The sequence below is a fragment of the Vigna unguiculata genome, chromosome 11, assembly GCF_037176805.1.
Source record: "Vigna unguiculata cultivar grain cowpea cultivar isolate G323 ecotype 2 chromosome 11, ASM3717680v1, whole genome shotgun sequence".
Taxonomy (NCBI): domain Eukaryota; kingdom Viridiplantae; phylum Streptophyta; class Magnoliopsida; order Fabales; family Fabaceae; genus Vigna; species Vigna unguiculata.
Genome location: NC_140802.1, coordinates 17445691 through 17465017, shown reverse-complemented (window position 1 = coordinate 17465017; position 19327 = coordinate 17445691). Strand labels below are relative to the sequence as shown.

At 30.3% G+C, this 19327-nt stretch overlaps 2 non-coding genes across 2 annotated transcripts; both read left to right on the top strand.

Annotated features, from left to right (window-relative positions):
- Window positions 1–18742: 18742 nt before the first annotated feature.
- TRNAP-UGG (transfer RNA proline (anticodon UGG)) lies at window positions 18743–18816 on the top strand. The gene has a single exon. It is a non-coding gene; the product is annotated as a tRNA-Pro (tRNA).
- A 165-nt stretch (window positions 18817–18981) lies between these two features.
- Window positions 18982–19055, top strand: TRNAW-CCA (transfer RNA tryptophan (anticodon CCA)). The gene has a single exon. It is a non-coding gene; the product is annotated as a tRNA-Trp (tRNA).
- The last annotated feature ends 272 nt before the right edge of the window (window positions 19056–19327 follow it).

The following is a 19327-nucleotide window of genomic DNA, read 5'->3' as shown; positions in this document are numbered from 1 at the left end:
CTACGAGCGAGAAGGTTCATAGAGGCAGGACCACTGGCGAGCAGGTTTGTGTGAGCATCATATTCCTGAGTCCAAGGCTAACTAATTGTGTGATGGATGGTTGAAAAACCTTGGGGGTTAAGGTCTTGGCCAAGAAATAATTAGGTTAAATAAGATGGGTGTCTTATATATATTCTGTGATTATATATGTTATTTTTATCAACTCACCCTTTCTGTTCGTGATTGGCAATGATCGAGTGATTCGTTACACGGGAGCAGATGATGATACAGGTGATGTTGTGGATGCACAGACGACGAAGTGAGGGCTGGTTGAGATTAACACTAGGGATTTTATTATGTTTTCACTTGTCATTATGGATTTTTTTGGAAATTGTAATAACCTCATGTTTAATTTCATTTGAATTTTGTCGCGTTGGATATAAATTTTAAATTTTCCCGCGTTTGGGAATAGTAATATTGTGATGTTGAATTTTCTTTTTCGTTATTTATTTATTTAATTAAGTAATATTCCCTAGGGATGTTATATGGACTATAGGTGGTGGCCTATAGTCGGAGGGGCGAGTAGACACTCATGGCAACAAGTATCAACCAAAGTAACCATCAAAGGGTGTAGAATCAAGAGGCATCCAGAGGAAGATGTGAAATTTTGGGTTTTAGGTTTGAGTGTAACATAAATGTTAGGGGTTTTAAATTGTTATTATAATGTACGTTGTAATGTGTTTTTATTTTGAGATCACCCTATCTATGTGTGTTTGGCGATGATTATGTAACTCATAGATGTTGATGTAGGTGAGCACATGTATACTTAGAGCCAGAATGGGGTCAACATGGGAATTTTTACATGGAATTATTTTATGGATTTTATGGACTATTTTTGTAATCAATTACTATAAATCATTTTATATTTGTAAGCGTTGAACACATTTATAGATTTGATCTTTTAGCGCTTTTAATAAAGATTTTAATTTTCCCGCATTTTGGGAAAAGACATTATAATATAGGAGGTTTTATTTATGTTGTCTTTATTTTATTATTTAAATTCGTAATATCCGATAGATGTTACAAAATGTATATTACATAATTGTTTGGTAAAATGCCTACAAGAAACCCTAACTTTCACTAGATGTTTCATGAAATGCCTATATAATATGAAACTATGAATTATGCAAAAACTTATGAATGAAACTTATTTCAATGATTCTTATTATGCAAAAGATGTATTTAGAAGTATCAAAATACCCAGAAATCTCCAATTCACTATCCAAACTAATATTTGACAACAAAATAGACTAAACTGGTTAATGCAAAAATGGGTCTAAATGCAATGCAATGCATGAGATCATGAAATGAACAATTAAACATATTTTAAACAATGGAAATTAACTTTTGGAACACAAAATTACTTAAAATTACAAATGCAAAAAGTTATAAAATCCATAAATTGTAAATGGGATTGTAATTTAAAAATACATAACTAGAAATTGCAATGAATTAAAATTGTTCAAAAAAGCCAGAGATTGAATTACAATAAAACAATGAAATAAAACTTGGTTCAAGTTTTCAAACACTACGAAGTCATGGTTGTTTTTTTTTCTCACATTGTAATTTGAAAACAAGTAACTTCTAAGTAAAATGCTTTCCCAAACTAAAACTAAAACTAAAGAGAACTAAGAACTAAAACTAACATATCGAATCAATTATGTCTAATGATTCTCTTTTTTCTAAGTTCTATCAAGGTCTATTACAAAGGTGGAAAATAATGAATTAATACTAGAACTAACTAGGTTGGCCTCTATTCTATAAATTAGACTCATCTTCATAGTCCATTACATTTTCCCATGCTTGCAGAACAACATCCCATGTGTCAATAGAGTTCACTAACATTTTGCATTTGCCTGCACATTTTTCTGGATGTGGAAATGACACAGAAGATGATAATATTCAAGGAACATAGTGCCAACAACATTCATTAAAGACAGATCCCTATCAGTAACAATCACTTGTGGACCACCCTCAGACATCATAAACAAACCTCTTAGCTTTCCAAGAGCCCAAGTGAAATTATTTTTTCTTTCACTAGATAAAAATGCACATGTGGCTGAGAATGTTAACCCTATTGACGTAACACAAACAATCTCAAGCAATGACAACTGATATTTGTTGGTTTTGTAAGTGCTATCCATTATTAAAATAATATTAAATGCATTTAAGAAATTCACGGCATTAGGATGTGTCTAGAAGAGGTCGATTACCACCTCAGATTTATCAACATATCTACGAAAATGAATATACTTATCACATTCTAACATCACCATCAGCTGTTGTAACTCAATCCTCGAACCTCTCAATGATCTTTTATACTTGTATCTTGCATTGTATACTTGCTTCATAGTGGTCACATTACACTCATCTTTTTCTTTTAAGAGTAAGGAGTATGTTTGCAGGTTTCACTTGGCTTTTAATCATATCAACAAGCAACGATAGTTCACTGGACTTCAACCTATTGGCAAATGGATGACCAACTAGAGTATCTAACAAATCATTATTATGGTAACCACATATTACCTTCAACACCCACCCCTCCCATTTAGAGATGAGTTTGCCTTTCAATTTAAATGGAAACTATAAGACCCGAGGAACATAAATAATTAAATAAATAATTATTTAATAAATGCGGGTAGTATGAGCCTTTATGACATTTAATGCTAACTTTTATGATGTGGAATAGTACTAGCTCAAATGGTTGAGAGTATTTAGTTGTGTTGAGAGGACTTGGGTACAAGTCCTAGGTATGCCAAGTTATGTATTATTTAATTGTGCAAATTTTTATTATATGTTTGAGCGTGATGAATGATAATATAATTCTATATGCATAGGAATTATCACGAAACTTGAATGGTTGTGCATTGGCTCTGGATCATAGTCCAACACAATCCTGAATAATCAAACAATATACAAAACTAGGAAGAAGACATAATCATTGCCCCAAAATATCCCACGGACAATAAAACAATAATAATGATAATAATAAAAATAACAACAACAACAATAATAATAATAAAATAAAATAATAATAATAATAATAATGAAAATAATAATAAAATAAAATAAAATAAAATGAAATGAAACAATAATAATAAAACAATAATACTAATAAGATAAAAAAATAATAGAAAAATAATAATAATAATAATAATAATACAATGAAGCAATAATAATAAAACAATAATAATGAAAATAAAATCATAAATAAAAAAAAATGATAATAATAACAATAATAATAAAATAATAGTAAAAAAATAAAAATAATAATAATAATAATAATAATAATAATAATAGTAAAATAAAGTAATTAGAATAATAATAATAATAATAGTAATAGTAATAATAATAATAAATAATAATAATATATAAATAATAATAATATAAATAATAGTAATAACAATAATAGTAATAATAATAATAATATAAATAATAATAGGAATATTAATAATAATACTAATAAATAATAATAACAATAATAGTAATAATAATAAGAAGAAGAAATTTAATAATATTAATAGTAATAATAACAATAATAATAATAATAACAATAATAAGATGATAATAATAATAATAATAATAATAATAATAATAATAATAATAATAATAATAATAATAATAATAATAATAATAATAATAATAATAATAATAATAATTGTGTCGCATTTAAAAGAAAAACTCTAAACATAACGCTAAGTCAAAAAAAGAAGAATCATAATAATAATAGTAGTGATGGAGGCACAAAGAGTACTCTCTCTATTATTATAAAAACCACATGCACACACGTACTCTCTCTAAAATCACATACAACAAACATCAAGAGGTTAAACAATAAAAAAATTTGGTTAGAAGAAGGCTTTCATGCATCAATACATAACGCAATTGCTTTACTAATGTTCTTCCTTGCTCCCACGTTGATCTTCACCCTTGAGACCTTCTCCCAACCTTCTAACACCTCACTAACTCAACTTTTTAGGTTCCTAAACTCTCTAGTTGGCTGCCATACGAAATTCTCTTGTTCTCCCTCTTTTTCCAGCCCTAAAACAAAGTTAAATTAAAATCGAAATAAATTAAATATCCTATTTAATTTAGTCCTTAATACCTAATTAAGTCCAATTAACACCTCTTTGTTTGTGTCCAGATTTGTAGAACCTATCTCCAACTCTTCCTCTACTTAAGTCACCCCTAAGGCATAAAAAAAAAAAGATGCTATGGTTTTACTCTAAGCTAAAGTTTGAACCCACAACCTCCCAATTACTAAGTACATGCACAACTATCAAGTCAATTTGCATTATTTAACTTCTTTGCATTAGTTTCATTTATCATTTTAGACTAGATAGAAAATATTACAGTTTCCTCCATTTTTATTTTAGTTTCCATGAGTAATCAAACATAAAATACATACTAAAATTGGAGTTCCTTGGATTGATTCTAAAATCCACTTTTGGTTCAACTCACTGATGAATTGGCGTTTGGATGAATTTAATCTTTTTATGATTCTTTTAGATTTAAGAGTAGTTTCTATAGGTTAGAGAGTTTCCAGGTACGTTCAAATATGCTTATTTGTACTTTTCTTTATGTAGTGTAGAAAAGCTTAAAGAAAAGGTTGGTGGTTAGATATCTTGAACGAACAACGCTTTAAGTCAGGTAAATTGTTTGATTGATGTTCTAGATTGTATTTTTTTTTTTTGAGGTGTTTTTTATGTGTGGTGGAGTTGTGTTATTATTGTGTGTTCATTGTCGTTGTTGATTTTGGAATTATGATGATATTTAATATGAATGATTGAATGATTATTGATAATGTAGCCATTGTGTTTGTGGTATGATGTCACTGAAGTGATTATATATGAGATGGATGAATTATGTTAAAAATATGCTATTTGCGGATTTTGGAAAGAATGAGAACGTGAGAATCTTAGGTATGTTAGATGAATCCATTGGTTGAATTCTCGAAAAATGTTTTAAAAACCATGTTTAAAATATGTTAAACCTTGTAAATGAAAAATGATACGCAAGTAAGCCAAAAGAGCCAAATGACATAGTTAAGAGTGTACTGTTGTGGTATAGAGAAAATTCGAAGGAAAATGTGAAGAGAAACGATAGGGAAGAAAGTAAAATGGAGTTAGGATAACAACTTTGAACAGGGAGAAATATAAGTGTAAATAAAAAATGGAACATTTGAGAAGGGTTATGGAAGATAAAATGTAAAATGCTTTACATGAATTGTGACACGGCAAACTCAAGCATTTCATTTTTTCGAAATTGAAATTTCAAATCAAAAGAAGCCATAAGTCAAAAAAGTATGTAAAAAGGCACTTGTAAGAAAAACTAAAGATTGTAAACATGACTTTAAAATTCTCATTAATGAGGATAGAGACATTCCATATATTAAGAGGACCAATCATGTGTCCAATAAAACATAAAGTTATGACCAACAATGTTCGAAACAATGGGTCGATCTCGTGCAAAAAAATTTGTAAAGTTAAGTACATCTCAATCATTAGCTAAATATATCAAACAATGGGTCGATCTCGTGCTAAAAAATTTGTAAAGTCAAGTAAATTTCAATCATGAGTTAAATATATCATATAATCTCATTCATTTAATAATTCGGTCCACTACAAAAGGTTATTAAACTTTTAAATTCGGGGGACTTATGTATCTACCCGATCTATATTTACAATATAATTATATTTTTAGCAGGCCCAAACAGGCCTAATAAATTATGGACTCCAGTATGAGATCCATATGATATATTAGCCACCCTAAAATAAGAGAAATATAATATTTAAGAGATATATGATATATGATAGAAACAAAATTTCTTGTATAGAATATAACCCATTGATGATATTTATATGTTAATATATTTCATCACAAGAAGTATAAACCATCTCATAAAAATTTCTTTTACTAACAAATACTCACTAAAAATCTTTACTAACTTTAGTATTAGAGAATCTTTGCATTATACTTACTCTTCATTGTGACCTGGAGATTGACCACAAGTCAACAGTTTGATCAACCACCTTAAAAACTGCTCAACCAAACTCGGTATATCATATATATATATATATATATATATATATATATATATATATATATATATATATATTTATTACGAAATCTAAGTTATACAAAAGTGTTTATATAAATAAGATTTTATTTTGCCTCTATAATTTCATATCAAAATAATCATGCAAATAATTTAAATTTTAAGTATTATATAATTTATATTTTTACTGTCGAGCTTTTTCTAAATATACCTGGTTTCATGAAAGTAAAATATATAAATATATAAATATATATATTTTTCGCAATATCGGATTACACATTTATACTTTTATTTTAATAGCTTATAAAATAAAGTATCTTATTGTTAGTTAAAAATGAAAATTTAATTCAATAATAACACATGACAACTTCTATGTTTAATTTTGAAAATCCAATTGTCCTACCACAAAATTGGGTTCTTGACTTAATGATATAATCATGGGAACTGAAGTCATAGTGGCTCACTATGACACATTGGAGTGACTTCACACTCAACAATGATTTTTATTTTTAAAATCTAAAAGTTTTAGTTATTGTTTTATTGTAATTTTGAAAATTATGACCCAAATGTTAAATATTTGGCTAAAAAATTTGATGAGAAATTGAATGTTATTAATTAAACGTGCAGCTTTGTATTTGATTTGATGGAGTAATTGTGATTGATTTGAAACCACGACCATATCATATACTTGTGTCTTAATATCCATCGATCAAAATCAAGGCTATCACACTTTAATATTAATTAATGCTGAATAAGGTTATATATGAAGTTTTCGTAGCAATTACAAAGTGTTATTATTCCATATATAACTTCTGAAACTTTCGTTACCAACTCTACTTTTGAATTTGTACATGACAAAACCCCAATCAAGAACAATTGTGAAACCCAAAGTTAAGATTCAAAATTAAAGTTGAGATGACCGAGTTGGTCTAAGACGCTAGAATACTTTGGTAATTGAATTTGGCTATAACCATAGTACAATATGTACAATAAAGTGTGTCAAGTACAATTATACAATATGTTACTCGTCCCCACTACAATAAAAATCTTAAATAATGATCAAATTTAGTGACAAAAAATAATTAATCATTATAGTGACTAATTTAGACATTAACTTATAAACTAAAAATTATTGGTAACTAAACTATTTTCAAAAAATTACAATTGGTCTCTAAATTGATAACTAAAATAGTTTCCTATTATGAATTGGTCTCTAAATTTTTCACTACCATTACTAATAGTTTTTTGTTTATAAATTTGTCAATATAGTGACTAATTATTTTTGGTCACTAAATTTGGTCATTATTTAAGATTTTCTTGTAGTTGTGGAAGGTGTTTAAGAAAACTTTATTTACATCTTATAACATATCTTTCTATTTTTTAAGTGATAAATTAATATCATGGGACTTTGTTGATTGTAGTGGATAAGGAAGTTAAGGATACTTCACGCACAACCAAATATGTGTATGATAACTGATATCATTGGCAAATCTTAGTAAGGGTATAGGGGTTGTGCCCCACCACCCATTTATATAAATAAATTACTATATAATTTTAAGTATTTGTTTATAATTTTAATATATTTTGGCACCCCACAATTTTTTTTACATCTATATAAAGATTTTGATACTCTAAAGTATTTGTTGAAGATCCGTCATTGACTTATATAAGAACAACTAGAGGTGAGCATCAATTAGGTTGGATTGCATTCGGATCCAACTTGACCAATCACTTGAGACAAGTATGGTATGATCTTGTGATGTTATTGTATGATGAATGCATATGATATTATGATGGTGTATGGTCAATTATATGATGATGAGGTATGATATACATGTATGTATATATGTGTGGTGATTTATGCATTGTCTTGTATCAACTAACACAATAAGTATTGTTAGGGTTAAAAATAAAATTGCGCATTGTTGGAGTGTCTTCTTTGCGTGGTGTAGTGGCAACGTGTTCATTGTCGCGTTTCGTCTCTAACAGTTGCAGAATACGCATGTTCTCTTCTTCCACAAAGGTTCCATTCTTCCTTTGTTGTAGAGCACGCGTCCCTTCTTCACTATTATAGAATTCTTGTTAATCGCCTTTAACTTGTTTGTCAATCATGGCCTCTATTCTTTAAATATCTTAATGATTCGTGTATCATTCCTTATAAGAAATACTTTGTGAAGGCTTGGACAAACATATATGTTTGCATCTCAAATATTGTTTCTTTTTTTCATATATGGTTTATGTTATTGTTCGTAAAATTTGTATTAGGGTTGAGTCTGCTCACTAGAGCCTAAGAAAGTTTTAGGAATCAATATGAGAGACATGTGCTCGTGTTGGGATGAAATTCACAACGTCATTATCCTGTAACATAATTAAATAAAGGCGTCATTTGAAAGAAGTTTTAATCTCTTAAGTGATTCTTACAAGGCATTGAGTTATAAAAGATTTGTTGGATATGTATCTAGACATGCCTTATCTTGACCTTATCAAATGTTTCCTCTTCACAACTACAAGGGCAGTTATCTATTCAAAGCGAACTTGATCTGGTGCTCAATCATTTCAAAGAAGTTGACATTGCAAGGAAGGTGATCGTCAATCAAAAATTACTTGACACCATTTTCCCTTTGATGACATCAATGTTGCTGCTAGCAAGTAAAATTAAAATGAAGGCTACATAAAAGAGTCATCGATCTCAGAATTCAACAAAGTGTGATCCCTCATATTTCGAGCATGTAGATGCCTTCATTAAGAATTCAAGACATGATACCTCTGTTGCAAAGAAAGAAAATAAATTGAAGGTCAAATGTGTAATGCAAGAAAAGAGAATACCCATGTTAGAACAGTTCCATTTGATTTATCAACCTTACATTGAGGATGTTATGGATGTGGTTGTTGATGGATATTATGGGTATAGATGCATTGCTGCATTATTGGAAGCCATTGATATATATTGTTAGACATGATGTGTACAAAGAACTTAGTTAGTGGTGTGATGAATATGCAACATTAGTTGGAAGCCATGATCGACTAGAAGAATTAAGAAAGTTTTTGGTAGAACATTCACCATCAGGGGTATAAGTTATATACACTACTCTTGACACTTATTTAATAATCATTTCTTATGAATTTGTTTTATTATAATTTCATTAATTATAAAAAAGCTAATCGAGACAAGTGGATGACTATACCAGACATGGGGTATGCGATTGCTAATCGATATAACGTAATCCTAGTCTATTTGTCATCGGTTCAAAATTTGACGATATTCTCACTGTGTACATCCCCACCTAGTACACATAGTCAACATTGACTGATTTCTATCAGACATGTTCATGGTTATCATTTTGTGCAAGTAAAGTGATTTATTAATTTCTATCAATTATTTTCTTTACTAACTAATTATATGTTTAAAGGTTTGACTACAAGAAGGTTGTCCTATATCAATGGTGGATATGATACCATCCAACAATTGTTACCCCAAGGAAAAAGCGTGGACATCGTTTTATGCTAATAGGATGCACGCATTTCTACAATTGATTGTCGTTAATCGTACTTATGTAAATCTTATAGAGGACCGATATTTGTTTTTTGTATTATTTTTTTACTTTATTACTTTATTTTAGGATTTTTAATATTTTAATGTACCGCAAAAAAATTTTGTAGTTATTTTGCTTATATATAAAATGCTAACTCCTCTAGCCAAGGGACAAATCTATTTTACCCGTATTGTTAACATAGTAGATGTTGATAATTTCTAATCATAAATGGAATTAATCAATATAAAGAACAACACAAAATAAATAGACATAGAATATCAAAGTTCTACACATATAAGATCAAAATACAAATATAAGGTCTAACATCAAATACACATATAAAGTAAAACTACTATCCCGATGCGGAAGGTCATCGGCCTCGAACACTATGATCTCCTCTACTTTCTTCTTCTTCCATGGCATCACAAGCTATCTATAATAACTCCTGCATCCGATTCCAAGCAACTATGCCATCACTAACGTCTCTATAATTTATCATCCTCTGAAGGTCGATTGGAATGTGTTTCATGGCACCTTGCAATAAGACCATAATAATGTAAATTTTTTAAGAAAATAATAATATTAACAAATAAATTGCTTACATACCAATAAACTAGAAGATTATGACTCTGATGTCCTACGCATTGGAATATCATATGGTAGATTTCGACAAAGTCATGGCATAACCACAAGACTGGGTCACTTGTCGTCAACATCACGTATAACATAAGGATGGGACACCCTCTTAAATCGTCAACACATGAAAATAGAGCTGACGCGCGTGTGACCTCTATTATGACATATTGTTGGAAGTGTATCTAGCTATCATCAATAATGGACAAGTCGACAATAAGAAGTGCATTTGGCGATCGTGGAATAGGCTGTATAAACCCATATTGTCGTAAAACACGTTTCGACATATGATAATGAACCATGCTATCAAGCCTGATAAAGCCAGAAAACATAGAAATTGTTATAAGGAGTCGAGCAGTTTTATGTGATCCATATGTGGACCAAATCACCCCATCATATGTTAGAGCATCTAACTAGGCTCTAACATCATGTAGAGTACTCGTCTAGTGATATAACGTGTAGCACGAGGTTCAATCTCGACATACGTACCACAAAACTACTTCCTTCCCAATGTAGGGAAGTGCTCATATATCCAACTCTAAAAAAAATTACCATAGCATTTTACTACTGATATCAAAACAGAAATAAAAGTACAATATATGTGGGTACGTATAAAAGAGGTAAATATCCAGATAAATATTTTGTTGATGCAAAGCTAACATCTCCTAACTGCTCGTAAAGGTAGACAAGAGCAGCAACTCCCCAAGCATATTTGTGACTTGAAGGCAAATCTCTAAACAACTATAGATACGAAACATGGACGAAAGTGGCACTCTTATCAACAAATATAATGCACCCAACAAAGTGCAAAAGATACGCTCGCACAACAAACTCACACAGTTGGTTTACGCAATAATTGTTATATAGGTCTCTTAGGCAACTCAATCTAACTTGGGAACCACGACACTAGTTCAACTCATCTGTAGCCATAACGTGGTCCACACCAAAAAGTGTCATCAAAGTCTCTATTGCATCTTCATAATCAAGTGGTTGATTTAGGCAAAACTCTCCCATGATAGGAAGATGTATCAGTGCCCACACGTCATCTAAGGAGATAGTCAACTCACCAATAGGTAGATGAAAACTGTTTATCTAAGGGTGCCATCTCTCAACAAAATCCAATATCAACCCAGTATCGGGGTAATCGTACAAAATATCGCATAAAGGCAATAAACTTGAATTCAACATAAAAGGCTGAATAGAGACGTGAGGTTGTCCAAATCTTTAAATTTCTTTAGCATGGGAGACCAATTTCATAACTCGATCCTAAAAAAAATTCCTTAAAACATTCACACAACATATCAACCATAAAAAACCATATATAAAAACCTTTGACTAACCTAACCCTCCCACATCACACGTGCTACATGATCACCATAATGAGTCAACAAGGAAGTATCAAATGGGCCTCTAGGAAATCTTACTCCATCATTTCCAACCTCCTACTCCTGCTCCTGAGCTACGACGGCATCACCGTGCTTAGTAAGATACTCATCTTAATGACCTGATAGTGGACTTTGGTCAGGTAAAGCAGGTACAACATGCTGACCCCTTCCATGAGCTGAAGTTATCGGTTTCTTTTGTGTAGCACCATGTGTATAACTCTTGGGTACATCATCTGCAGAAGAACCACCACATCCTGCTAAGCCACCTCGTGTCCTAGGCATATCTATAAAATTAAAAATCAAATGAAAAACGTTCACTTTTCTCTCACCCACACCCTACGCTGCCTCACACCCTATGCTGCCTCACTAAAATCGTTCATATTCATCACTGAAAATCTAACCTTATGTTACTCTCCAATCATCAACTAAACCCTCCATATTCATCACTAAAACCCTATCGTTCTCTTACTCCACGATCATCTGAAACCCTAACCTTTTGTTACTCTATGATCATCAACGAAACCCTACCCTAACCTTTTGTTAATAGATTTGGTTATGGCTTCACTAACAAAGAAGATTATCGGAGAAGTCTTCAAGTCCAAAGATCAGGTTTTGGTTTTGCCTTCACCGTTTACCCTTTATGTTTTTTCTATCATCGGTTTTGTTTATGATTTGGTTTTGCCTTCACCATTTTTGTGTATGCCTTCAGTAAACAAACTGACAAAGAGCTTTCCATGGTGTTTTATTTTTCATGATTTCACATTTTTTAGGGTTTATTTCTAGCTTTTTCAGATTCATATACAAGATGCAAGTTTGAAGAAGATATAAAGGCATTCATAATCTATTACTCTCCGATCATTAATGAAACCCTGTACGAAATGTCTATACTGTATTTTATGATTTCCATCATATTCGACCACTACTTCATAAGGTTTTGGTGTTTTTTGTTTACATGATTATTTTTGTGTTTTTTCTACCTTCGTTGTTGTTTATGATTTGGTTATGCTTTCACTAACAAAGAAGATGATCGGAGAAGTCGTCAAGTCCAAAGATCAGGTTTTGATTATGCTTTCACAATTTACTTCTTTTATGTTTTCTTTATCTTTATCTTTTATACAAAATGATTTCACATTTTGAGTGATTATTTCACATTTCTTTAACTTTATTCTCATCACCATATTCATGATTTCAAATTTTTTTACCTAATTTGTAGGTTTTCGAGATTGATATACAAGATGCAAGGTCGAAGAAGATACCCTAATGTGAAATCACGTTTACCCTTTCTCTCTCAAACACATCACAAAATTATGCACAAAATGACAATGATGAGTTTAGTCTGAAGTTGGAACTCATTGAGTTCCATTTAAATGCATTCATATTCATAATTTTCATTAATTTCTTTTGTTTAAATGCATTATGTTACAGAGAATTCCATTATCCATTTTCAGGCGAGTATTCCATTATCGAAGTACATGTGTGTAGAATTTGATATTTTTTTCATCTTCTTCCATTATTTTTCTTATTGTTGTATTGTTGATTTAAAGATATCATTTTAATTTTGTTTCAATTCATTATGTTCATCTTTTATTGTCCTGAAATTAATTTCTTTTTCACATTCATGGTTGGTGGTTGTTGATATTATTATATTGTATCTCTTGGTTGTTGATATTATTTTTCACATTCCTGAAATTATTGATCTCTTGGTTGTTGATATTATTATATTGTATCAGAAGTAATTGTATTAATGTTTAAGTAGTTTTAAAATGTTCTTACTTTTTGTGATCTTAGTTCTTCTGGAAATCCAAGTTATGCACTTAAATCCACACAATTTTATTTTTATATGTTTGATTTCTGTGTTGCTTCTGATTTTTTTAAAGGACTTACTCAGATTCGTTGATTAGAACCCAAGGTGGATCTGTTGTCTCAGGCAGTGATGGAATTCAAGGCAAAGCAAGTAATGTTTTTTATGCAAAGGAGAGAATGCTTGTTGTAATATTGTGCAAAAAAGATGGCCAGCTGCTATGCTCATGCTCATGCTTGCTTGACGAGCTCAAAGCAAGAACAAAAGTTTTTGTCTATGGGATTGGATATGAGAACTAATAATGTAGAAGTTTTGAAAAACATAGATTAAATGAGTATGTATTTGCTTGACATTGAATTAGACAAAATATGTCCATGCTATCATTGTACCCAACAATAACATTAATTGTCATATTTAATTTAATTTTACTACAAATACATCAAATTGTATATATGTCTAAAAAAGTGAATGTCACGATAAAAAGCAACATACTTTGACAATCTCTATAATTTATGTTGGAAATATAATTTGTTTATTAATTTAAAATAATTATCTTTTAATTATTTTATTCAACCTTTTAATTTATTTCTAACCTTATTACTCTTTTATTTTATGTAGGTTTTCCCATATTTTATGTTGGAGTCCTCAGTTAACTAAAATAGTAAAAAATGTACATGACAACATCTGGTCAGTTCTTTCCTTTATCTTTTTATGTGATATAAAAAAGCTACATGACTGCATCATGTCACTTCTTCCCTTTTTCGGCTTTCTGTTCTCTTCATACTTTTGTTTTTCTTCTTTCCTTTTTCTCTGTTGTCTGTTGTTCTCATTGAGTTCCATGGGTTGAATGGAATCCTTTTTTGCTTATATAATTTTTGATGAATTGTATGCATCAAAAGGTGCATGTACGGCTTTTAAGGAAAAAATGGAATCCTAATCAATCGACTTTATCGAGAAAGATTACTTTTTTTAGGTCAAGATGTTGATAGTGAAATATCGAATCAACTTATTAGTATTATGATATATCTGAGCATAGAGAAAGAGAATAAAGAATTGTCTCTGTTTATAAACTCTCCGGGGGGGTGGGTAATACTTGGAATAGCTATTTATGATACTATGCAATTTGTACAACCAGATGTACAGACAGTATGTCTGGGATTAGCTGCTTCAATGGGATCCTTTCTTTTGGCAGGAGGCACAATTACCAAACGTCTTGCATTTCCTCACGCTTGGCGCCAATGATTCTTTTCTTTGAGAATATATAGAATAGATATCTATCTATATATACTATACCTTCGCCATAAAAACCAAAGTAATAATAGCATGGTATTTTGAATTCCATATGCAATTTTTTTGAATCATTTAATTATATATAGAAAGAGTAGTATGAAAAAGAGGGTATTTTCCATTTTATCTGATCTATAAGAAACCTAGTTTCATTTTAGTAGTGTCGCATACTTTTTTGTTTTTTTTCATACCAGAAAGCTTGTAACAATTTTTATTTGAATCAGAAGAAAACTTAATATATGAAAAAAAAAAGAAACTTTTGGATTGTTGAATACCAAAATGATATAAAAAACAACGAAACCATCGTAGTATTTAAAAATAGATTCAAAAAGAAAGTTGGTTATTCTATTGTTTATTATTTAAGGATCCGGATCCAAAAGACCTAGTAGATTTTGTACTTCTTTTTTCTTTGATAGAAAAAAAGAAATTTGTAAATGTAGAAACAAAATTCATCGAAGAAAATACTCTACTCTATCCATAGAGGAAAAAATGAATTGCATAAGTACAAAAGCCGTATGCATCAATACGCAGAAAATGCTTGTACGGTTATTGAATATACTTTTTGCCCTTTATCTTATTTGTCTTTGTCCCTTTTCTGTTACCTTTATTTTGGGAATAAAGACAATCTTTAGCAATCTACCAATATAGTAAAAAGAATTCTAAAAAGATTTATCAAGATAAGGGAAATACTACTTAAGTGATATAATCAGGGTAATGATCCACCAACCTGCTAGTTCTTTTTATGAGGCACAAGCGGGAGAATTTGTCCTGGAAGCGGAAGAGCTACTGAAAATGCGTGAAACTATCACAAGGGTTTATGTACAAAGAACGGGCAAACCTTTATGGGTTATATCGGAAGACATGGAAAGGGATGTTTTTATGTCAGCAGCAGAAGCCCAAGCTCATGGAATTGTAGATCTTGTAGCAGTTGAATAAAAAATTGGTGGCAAAGGTTATTCTAATTAAATACAAGATTGGAAATTTAATTTTTTACTCTATCTTACTTTACATTTTAAAATAAAATCTCTAAGAGTTAATCTATTAATATAGTATATATAATTAATATAGGCTATAAATAAGGAATATAGAATATAAGTAATTCACGGTTAGGATATATCTAAACCTGCTCATTATACAAAAATATAGATATATATAGTACGACTTACCATGCCAACTATGAAACAACTTATTAGAAACACAAGACAGCCAATCCGAAACGTCACAAAATCCCCAGCTCTTCGGGGATGCCCTCAACGTCGAGGAACGTGTACCAGGGTGTATGTGCGACTCGTTCAGCTTAAATACTAAGAAAAAACAAATTAAAATTTTTCAGTATTGGTAATCAGTTAAGATAGTGTGAATGCAAAAACTACATTCACACTATCTTAACTTAATATATAATTCTTTTCTATATAATTATATAATTCTTTACATTCTTCTATCTTGTATAAAATTTATGGTTTCGATTGGTGCAAAACCAATAATACACATTTGCAATTTCATATGAGAAGGACTTTCCCATCGGTAACAAAAAAAAGTTACCCGTTAAGCGGAGAAAATACTATTTCAATTAAAAATAAAGTATGTCCTTAATGAATGTATTTTGATGGATTTTGTAAGAATGGAATAAGAGGGTCAGCTACCCAGCAAATTTTCATAATTAAATACCGTTACTATAGAATTAGATTTGGTTGTGAAAAAACCTACTTACTCAATATTGCATGGGTAGAGCCACAGAGTGTGAACTGTACAAGTTAACAATAACATTCATTAAATGAATCAAAAATGAAAATAAAAAGGCTCCGGTGTATAGAGAGGACCTGGTCATTTCTAAAAAAAATCATAGAAACGAAGGAACCCACCAATTCATTATAAAAATATGTGTCCTATTTCATTTACTATTTTTATTTTATTTGATATCTAGTATCTATACAATTTCTGATTTTGAGGTTAAATGTTTAATATAAAAAATCGTGGTTGGGGCGGTTATAGTAGCAAGAGCCGTTGGAATTTTTTTTTATACATCGGAAGAATCCATTTTTGTTATTAATAGACTAGGAAGAAAAAAAGAATAACTGAAAAATGAAAAAGTTATTCCTGAAAATATCATTTATTAAATGACCAGAATTAAACGAGGATATATAGCTCACAAACGGAGGACAAAAATTTGTTTATTCGTATCAAGTTTTCGCGGAGCTCATTCAAGACTTACCCGAACTATTACTCAACAGAAATTGAAAGCTTTAGTTTCGGCTCATCGGGATAGAGATAGGAAAAAAAGAGATTTTCGTGGTTTATGGATTAGTCGAATAAATGCAGTAATTCGCGAGAATCAAAAAGTATCTTATATTTATAATAATTTAATGAATAGTCTATACACCAAGCAATTGCTTCTTAATCGTAAAATAGTTGCACAAATTGCTATATTAAAAGAGAATTGTCTTTTTATGATTGCCGATAATATCATAAAAACTTAAAACCCCTTATTTACTGCAGGAAGGTATAGACTAGAAATTTGTTTATTTTGATAGCTTTATCATACGATAAAGCTATCAAAATAAACAACCATGCTTAAAAAATTATTCTTCGTTACCTATTATCTTTTTTATTCCAACAAAAAAATCAAATGGAATTATCCTAATTTTGAACAAAACATCAATCCATGTTTAATTCGAATCTAAATTCAAATTGGATTTCGAATTTTTAATTTCTATTTTTTTTTTCTTAAAGGAGTAATTTTAGCAGTCGACTCGCTTTTTTCAAATTGTTTTTCGTTATTAAGAAAAGGTAACGAAGATAAAATACGAGCTTGTTTTATAGCAACAGTAATTAATCGTTGTTGTTTTAAGGTCAATCTATTTACACGTCTAGATAATATTTTTCCTTGTTCACTAATAAATCGACAAATTAAACCCATGTTTTTATAATCAATTCGGTCCCCCGATTGAATCGGGGGCAAACGTCTACGAAAAGATCGCTTGGATTTAATAAAGAGTCGCTTAGGTTTTTCCATAGTTTATTTATTCCTATTCCAAAAATAACATTGATTTAAATAAATATAATTATAATAAAGGATTTGTATTTTTTTTCTTCTTTAGCATATGTTGTTATATAACGACGGGGACATCATTTTCTCAATTCCAATCGACTAGGCGTATTGTGTCGATTCTTGTTAGTAATCTATCTAGAAATACCGCTTTATTCCTTATTTAGACTCTTTTTATCACAACCAGTACCTTCCAAAAGAACACTTACTCGGATATCTTTACCCTTGGACATGACCCTCCTTTGGGTTTTTAATTCACTTATAACTCTTTTTGGATTCGAATCTAAGAATCTAAGAAAAAGATGAAAACAACTAAGATAAGATAAAAAAGAAGAATTCGAAAAATTATGAAAGATTTCGTTCCAATTTAATTGAATCTAGTACAAAAAGAATACAAGGATCTGTAACTATATTTCGTTTCAAATTGCCAGTATTTTCGTTTTTTTAAAGTATTTTTTATGATATTGTTGCCCCAACCTATGGATTTCTGCTTTCACTTTCTTTTTCATAGGAATTGAATTAATAATTCAATTCCATTGAAGCCTGGACCAGATCCCGATCCCGAGTGTCACTCCGAATTTCAATGAGGCCAATTTAATCTTTCGTCTTTATCTTTCCTAAAAAAAAAAAAAAGAGTAGGTTAATTACACATATTTAATATATAATTGGACCTTTCATCTTCTTCACCCCTTCCCGTGTCAATAACTAAAATTAAAAAAAGGGGAATATCAATGCATCTGGAAAAAAACGATTGATCTCTATCAATAGACCCGCCAAAGCCCCGAACCATAAAGTACTTACTACTGGTGCCACGGAAAGATATGTTTTTAGATCTCGCATTTCAAATCCTCCTTTCTTTTTATTATTTAAGTATTTTTTCTCTGTTGATATATATCAACAGAGAAAAATGTGGAAAACAAGACAAAGATTCTTTACAATAACACTATAAACAAATGGAAAAGGGATGTAGCGCAGCTTGGTAGCGCGTTTGTTTTGGGTACAAAATGTCACGGGTTCAAATCCTGTCATCCCTATCCCTAACAATTACTTATTCTATGATATTCCGTATTCTATAATATTCCATATTCTATGAGATGAGCAATAAACTGGGAACCTGTGAAGACGAATTCCAATTGAACATACATACTGAATATCTATATGCAAAATGGATTTGGATCATATAATTTTATGAAAACAAAACGCTCTTAGTTCAGTTCGGCAGAACGCGGGTCTCCAAAACCCGATGTCGTAGGTTCAAATCCTACAGAGCGTGATTCTAGTATTATTCGCCTGATAATTACACTGAAATAATTGAACATTCAAAAGAAAGTCTGAATTTTATCCTTGTCGATTAGGATTAAACTAAATAAATAGGGAATCACAAAAAAAGAGACATTAATGAATCAAAGATCCAACTGATCACCTCGTCGGTATTGTAAATATGCAGTTACAAATAATCCAGCCAAAGTAATAGGAATTAAACCTAACACGATTCCAAATAGAAAAACTTCAATCATTTTTATTTGTTCGAAAAGTAAAAAGAAA